We start from the raw sequence: 7,688 nt of genomic DNA, 5'->3' as shown, positions 1-7,688 counted from the left end.
TATATGAGAGAATTTTACTTTTTAAAATTTTTAGTATGCATAAAGTGATTAGGTCTTTTTTTTCGTACATTATTTTTTGTCAATATCATGAAAACATGCAATTCTATAAGGACTTTCCCATTATATTTTGAATCTTAAATTTTAATGTCTTGCAAATTTAGTATATGTTAGCTATGATAATAAAAATTGGGCTTAGACACTGTAGTTGTGCCAAGTGGCTTCACTAAATTACAGAAATTTTGTTAGATTTTTTTTTTAAAAAATAGATATAATTTTTTTTTGTTCTTATCTTATTCTCCTATAATTTCTAAGTTGATAAAAATTTTAATTTGATTACAATCCAAATTCTTCATATAATCCTTTTATTATTAATTTATCTATCTAAAAATTTTATAGCATATGTAGAGTAGTTAAAGTGAAGTAGTTAAAGTGAAAGAATAGTTAAATAAGGACTTTAGACTCTAGAGTGAGATAAATTTTAAATCTTTGTTTTTTTATAAGGATATAACTTCTTAATCTATTGAAGTTTTAATGAGTTATTGGTTTTTTTTTTCTTTTTTTTGACAGAAACGATCATTGGTTGGATTATGGATAGACAAAATTTCATCTTGGTATAGCCAATCTAACAAACGATTTTTTTACATAAATTATATTACTACACATAAAAAATAAAAATAAAAATAAAAAAGCAATGTTATTAGTATTTTTAGATTTTCAAAAAAAAAATAATACATAAATTATATTCACATCAAAAACAACAACTTTAGTTCATATTTTTAAGACTTAAAAAAAAAATAGATATAATATTTTATTCTTATATTCTTCTCCTATAATTTACACCTCCACAAATTAGACTCACATTAAACTTTTTGTTCATATCAACTTCTTTTTGAGAGAGTTTTAACCTATGACGTCTGCTCCTGATAATAGCTCTTTATTATCAGACCAAGACACCAATCAATTTTTGGTGTAGGTGGGGATTGAACCCCATATCAACTTCTTTAATATGGAGTGTATATATATCAAATAGTTATAAATACCCACCATATGGTTTTTTCTCTATTCTTCTCTTTTACTACCTACAACCCTACAGGTATGTATTGTTTTGTGTATTGTTTCGTCTTTTGTTTAACCTAATTTTATTAAGTTTTATCCGATTTATATGGTTATGGTTTGAGAATCAATCATTAAATATGTTTAGACATGATTTCTTTATTATGGTTTGAGAATCAATTATTAAATATGCTTAAACATGAATGAATGAAACGTTTATGACATGGGTTCCAATGCTAGGGAAATTCTTAGTTAGTCCGGACTACAAGGTCAACATGCTAACCTTGTAGTCCCAACCAATAAGAAGACAGATCACCAAAATTGATGACATAAACTTATTTGCCACATTACCCCACTACAGCTTATTATTCTCTAACATCCGTTTAACCCGTTGAAAGCAGATTCAAAACAGCAAATTCAAATTTAAGATGTGAATGGGTGGGTATTGAAAATTTTGTATCTGAAATCCTTTCCAAAATTTGTTTTACGTATCTTGGGTCATTTCCCCAATGCCAAACAAAATGCTTTTTCTGCTGAACCTAGGTCATTGTCTCCAACTTCACTCGACACTGCCCCACTCAGCACTCTCCTTCACATTTCCCCCTTGTAATCCCTTGCTTCCTGATCTGGATATTCAAATACTTTGATGAGCAATCCAAACTTTAAAATCTAAGAGGTAGTTGTTCCTCTAACAAAGGATAAGAATGCTTGCTCCAAAATTCAAGCAATCGCATATCCTTTCAAGCAATGAATAGGGTGAGTCTACTTTCACTTTCTTTTGGTTATATGAAATTCCCGGATTTTCTAGCCGATGAAATTTTCTGCCATAGGCCTTCTTGATGGTTTTTATTCTTTTGCTTTCCTTTGATACCCATGTAGATATCTTTCACGATTATGGTTATTCTATAATGGATGATGTTTCTTGAATAATTTTTGTTTTGGGTATTTAGGAATTCATGGCCAATGGATATCAAAACTTATGTTCATTCCTTCTGTACTCCATGTGTTTGATAAAATGCCCCAATGTAAAGACTTTGTCAATCTTTAAAGAATTTGGGTTTATACCTTTCATGAAACTTGTTTATTCCATGAGAAAAGCTTAGTTCAATCATCAAGACTCATTCTTGATTTGCAAGTCATTTTTAGTTTCTAGATTTTAGGTGCAATGCTACATGCACTAGATCAAGATTAGTGCTATGACCATGCTCTGAGTTTTACTTTGCTTATGCACAAGCAGTGGTGTTTAGTCATATCATCAATTGAGGATTAGTTTTGTAAACTAATAAGAAATATATTTCTTACTGACATGATTCCCAAGACTTGTGAAACTATTTCTTAATTCAGTTTTACTATGTGCCCTGTTTGGCTATAGAGAAATTGAGGGAATATGAAAGATTACAATCCCATGGAATGAATGTCAACAATAAAGCAAGGGAGAATCAAATTCCATCAAATGAAGTTAAGTGTGCATTATGGTTTGCCAACTTTAATAGTTATAGTGAAATAATGGATAGGCAAAAATCTTTTGAACTTCTTCTAGCTATTTTTATATTGGCTCTTATGCCTTGTTTGAAGTTTAAGTTATCCTTACCATGAACAAAATCTTATTTTCACAACTAAAGTTAATAATTGATAGGATAAATCATTCATGTTATGCCTTCTACATTGCCTGCTTTGCTATTAAGTTTCATTAAATAAGGATAGAAATTCGGAATCATTAGATTGACGAGCCTTTTTGTTAGCAAACTAGTGTGCATTTTAATACACTTTTGAATACAGCTAATGATGCAATGGTGGATACTAGATAGATATTACCTTGAGGTGGTTATATGATAGATTTTCTTGATGAACAATAACATAATGATTCTTTACAATGTTTTAGACAAACTTGGAGCAGAGGGAGCCTCGACTTGCCAAGGATGAAGATGAGGATCAACAAGTTGAATGTGAAGGAGCTGTCATTATTGGCTTGGATGACAAGATGAGATGGATAAGTGATGAAGTTCCAAGATTGAAGTCTGGCTGGTCTCCTTAAACAATAGGATTCATTAGTTAGAGATAGAAATTATTAATAACTTATTTCCCAGATTTTTGGAAGTGTAGAGGATGGGATTAGGTTGTTTGCTAGTTAGTTGTTATCAAGTTTATGTTAATAGTTGGTGCTTATCATAAGTTGTATAGCACATATGTTGTGCACAAAGGAAACAAATTAATAAAGATGGAAGCAGAAAATTAACACTCAAACTCATGAGTGACTGGGGTCACATATCTTGAAGTTTTAGATTTGATATATGTTAACTTCTTTTTAGTTTGAAACAAGTAATGTGGTAGAAAGAATTGAGTATTATGTTGTATCGTCCAATTTTGACACTTCAACATCTTTGCTTATTTATAGAAAACCATTACAAGTACGTATAGTACAAACCAAGAGAATATAATAGAATGTATTTATTCTTTTCATGATATTTCAATTTCTCTAATGATGTTTGTGACTTATCTTTTGAAATGTTATCAAGCCAATTACGATAGTTTTGATTTTGTTAAAAAGATGGTAAGAGACTACATACATTTTTTTTCCCATTAAAATTAGTAGAAAACACAATTGAATAATCAATTTAGTCACAGATGTAAATATCATTCTCGACTATTGATAATGTCATAGAAGATATAAGAGTATAATTTGATTACAAGGTTCTATTGACATATAGACTTATATTACAAGACTTATAATTTAATTACAAGGACAAAATAACAAAAGTGTGCTTCAAGATCAATTGCTTTGTCGATCTGAAATGGATAAATGCCACCCACTTTTGTCCAAAGGCTCTACCTATAACCATGCCGAGAATATTAAGCAGTTCTACAACCTTTCTTTAGTACAAGATTAAACTCAACACTGTATCATCTTTTACATCTTGTAATAGATGACCAAAGTTGTAAGTATTGAATTTGGTTGAGTAGAATTGAATACACTAATAGCTAAGCACATTCAATATTAAAATCCTGTAAGTCAAGTTCTTGACTAACACAAGAGCACCTTTCAAGCCCTTGAATAGCTTCATTAGTTGGCTTATTCTATCGCTCCAAAAGCAAAGGAACGGAAATAAGCAAAGCACTAAATAACAAACTATAGCAAGCCTAATATGCAAAATAATCAATCCTTAAAATTTGGTACCAAGGTTTTACAATTGAACATCAATTTCATTGAACCAAAAATAGTAATTGAGCACTAATTTCAGAATGCCACTCCCCACCACACAAATTCAAAGCTAAAGTCCAACAAACCAAGTAATGTGGCAAAAATTTCTTACAAACACTGATACCAAATGAAGTAAAAATTATGATCAGTAGAACTATAGAAATGAAGTAAACACAAACATGATTAGTATATCTAAAAATTATGAAGCTGGCTTCTATGGCAATGACCCACTTCAAATGGTCTCATCAAAGAAAGACTCAAAAGGTGAAAATGAGATACACCCAACTAATGAACAAATACTTGCTTCTTCTTTTTCCCTCTAATTATTGTTGCAATAGTAGAAACATAAGACTACACAAGTCTCATGCACATGAAATTTGGGTGTGGTATCAAAACAACTTATAAATCCCACAGCTTTTGGAAATTATAATACCATAACATGCTTCAGAACTAGCCAAAGATATATTATTAGATTCTTGTATTGTTGCAAAGCACCTATTTAAAATTAAAGATTTGAGTGACTGTTCCATAGTTATAATTAAGTTACATTTTCTCAAACAGCTTATATGCAAAATCATCAAACACATGAACACGTTTAAATAGGGAAAAATAAGGTAATGCTCTCAAAAAGACCTCATTCAAGGCAAAGCTTGGATTCATATATTGGTAATAGAAATAAAAATAAAAAACTTAACAGTTCAACCAGGCCAAAGACATAAAATTTTTAGAACAAAAAAAAGAACCAAAATGAAATTTTGAAACAAAAAGAACAAGAAACTGCAATTGAAATCCAATGCGTTGGTTCTCAGATCTAGAAGGTTTGGATTGCCCAAATTCGTACTCAAAGAAACAAGATGAAAGAATGAGAGAGAAAAACATACTCTTCATCAAGACGAGGAAATGTGGAGGAGTCTTGCGACAATGAGCGGGGCAGTGCTGAGATCGCCATTGATGCTGACTGGGAAGTTGGAGACAGTAAGTTTAGGGTTCGGAGAAAATGACCCTAGGATCCCAAGACGTATTTCATATTCTTTAAAACAAATTTGAAAATTTTTCGCATGCTAAAAATTTTCAAAGACCCGCCCATTTCCATCTTAAATTTGAATTTGCTCTCAAAATTAACGGATTTTTAAACCGACGTTAGAGTAAGTCACATATGTATGGTGACATGGCAGGAAAGCTCATGTCATCAATTTTAATGATCTATCTTCTTCTTATTGGTTGGGACTACAAGGTCAGCTGCTGACCTTGTAGTCCCAAACTAAGTAAGAACCCAATGGTGATATGTTGTTACACATTTATGTTTAATATGGATAGACATGATTTTCTATTAATTTTTATATCATATATGAATTACACTTATATGACATAGGTTCCAATGGTGATATGTTGCTTTCATCTCTCAAATTTGATTTAGAGAACAATCTTATTTTTAGCTTATTATTAAGCATGTCTTGATATAATTTGATGATAAATTTTTCTATCTATTTTCTTTATAGGAATCTATTTTATTATTTAATTTTACTTAAATTAGAAAATGTTATCTTATTTTCTTTAGTTAACGCATGATTTTTGATTAAGCTGTGTATCGTATGGGCATAATATTAGTATTATATATATCATGCGACACTGTTTTTCTATAAATTAAACTCTCAAATTATTTATAAAAAAAAAAAAAATCAACTAAAACTTATAGTTGGAATTAGTTGATTTTTTTATATAAAAAAACTGTATTTAGTTAGTTACTGTATTTTTAAAATTATATGATTTAATTTGTTTTATCCCTAAATAATAGCACTTCAAATGTAATTTTTCTATATTTTTTGAATATAAAAGGAATTTCATTCTCACTCTTTGGACATGAGTCATTATTAAAGTTCATAGCTAGGTTTTCTTTTCTTTTCTTTTTAAAAGAAAAATGCATTTTTATTTGTTAAGGCTAACTTACCTTTGTTTTTATTACACCAAACAAAAAGTTTGGTAAAAAAATTGTACTACGGGAACCTCTTGCTCACTACTTTAAGTACCTAAAGATTTGGTTTCACTAACTTGCAGGGAGGGACTGGAATTTTAAGCTAGTGGGTTAGAGTAAAAAAAAAAAAAAAACTCTAAATAGACATTCATATAGTATTAAAAAATTATAAATACATAAAATCGTTGTTTCTAAATATATTAAGATGCAATCATCTTTCAACAAAGACAAAAACAAAAACAAAATATTGTTTTTTTTTTTTAATATTAGGCCTGACTAGGATTTTGTTTTTTGTTTTTTTAAGTTTGAGCATTCCCAGTGGTGATGCTAAAAATTTTAGCTTGTAGTACCTCAAAAAGCTATTTGATCTATTTTACCACCTCACATTACAATACACCCAATATCAAATGTTTTTTATTTTTTATTTTTATCACTTCATTTAAAATAATATAAACAACTCATTAAAATAATAAGAGAAAGAATTTGAGTTTTTTAATTGAAAAAAAGATATAATGTTAATAAAATATTGTATTTTATTTTTAACAACTTGTTACAGTTTATTGTAGTTGCAAAAAATTTAGCTTTAACTTCTCCAATAACAGATGATTTTTTTGTTCTTTGGTGGTAAAATAGTTTTTTTTTTTTTTTGCTAAAATACAATTTCCATTGTGAATATTTTTATTGTTTTTGTTAAGTTTTTAGGTTGGATAGTTGCTATTTGAGTTAGACTAGCTAGACTGATTGGGGACAATGGAACACCCAACTACAAAATGAAATGTTGAATGACTAAAAAAAAATGGACCCAGGTGGGGGCCTAAGGGGGCAACAACTTTAGGAACACCAAATTTTTAATTCCTTTGATCTTGATCTTTGAATTCTTGCTTTTCAAGAGCTCAGTACTAACAACCCCTAGATGCAAAAGCACAACTCTTTAAAAGTCTTAAATTGTGTCATATAGGTTTACTTATATAGTCATCCTCTGGTTGCACGAAACCCTTGTAGTTGGACAACTCAATGGACTTGAAAATAGAAAACCTTATGCGATTCTCGATCAATCAAAATTAGGCTCTATTGATTGAACAATTAAACATCTCAATCAATCGATAAGTTGTCGATGATGCAAAAACTTCAGTCTACTTTGATCTACATGGGGTTTCAATCTTAACTTCCAATGTGACTCAAAACACACTAACAAGACTTATATTTGGCACAATTTATTCACGATTTTCATAATGAGATCAATACCTTCTCGTACCATTCCATTACTTCCTTAATAAAATATTCCATTAAATAAAAAATATACACATTGTATTTTATACAAATCGCAGCAAGATGATTGTCATTCATTCATATGGTGGTGTCATTTTGCATATAGTTTGGATAGATAACCTTTTCAAAAATAGAACTTAGAAAATAAACAATTTAAGAGCATAGGACAGACATGAACTTATGTATTTTACTTAT

The 7,688-nt window shown here is 29.7% G+C and overlaps 1 long non-coding RNA gene across 1 annotated transcript; it reads left to right on the top strand.

Moving 5' to 3' along the window:
• Nucleotides 1-1,299: 1,299 nt before the first annotated feature.
• Nucleotides 1,300-3,317, top strand: LOC126695064 (uncharacterized). The gene is made up of 2 exons (XR_007645960.1): nucleotides 1,300-1,809; nucleotides 2,936-3,317. It is a non-coding gene; the product is annotated as an uncharacterized LOC126695064 (long non-coding RNA).
• The last annotated feature ends 4,371 nt before the right edge of the window (nucleotides 3,318-7,688 follow it).

This window comes from Quercus robur, chromosome 8 (genome assembly GCF_932294415.1).
Source record: "Quercus robur chromosome 8, dhQueRobu3.1, whole genome shotgun sequence".
NCBI classification, from domain to species: domain Eukaryota; kingdom Viridiplantae; phylum Streptophyta; class Magnoliopsida; order Fagales; family Fagaceae; genus Quercus; species Quercus robur.
The sequence above is the reverse complement of the archived record's forward strand: the minus strand, read 5'-3'. Positions and strand labels throughout refer to the sequence as shown.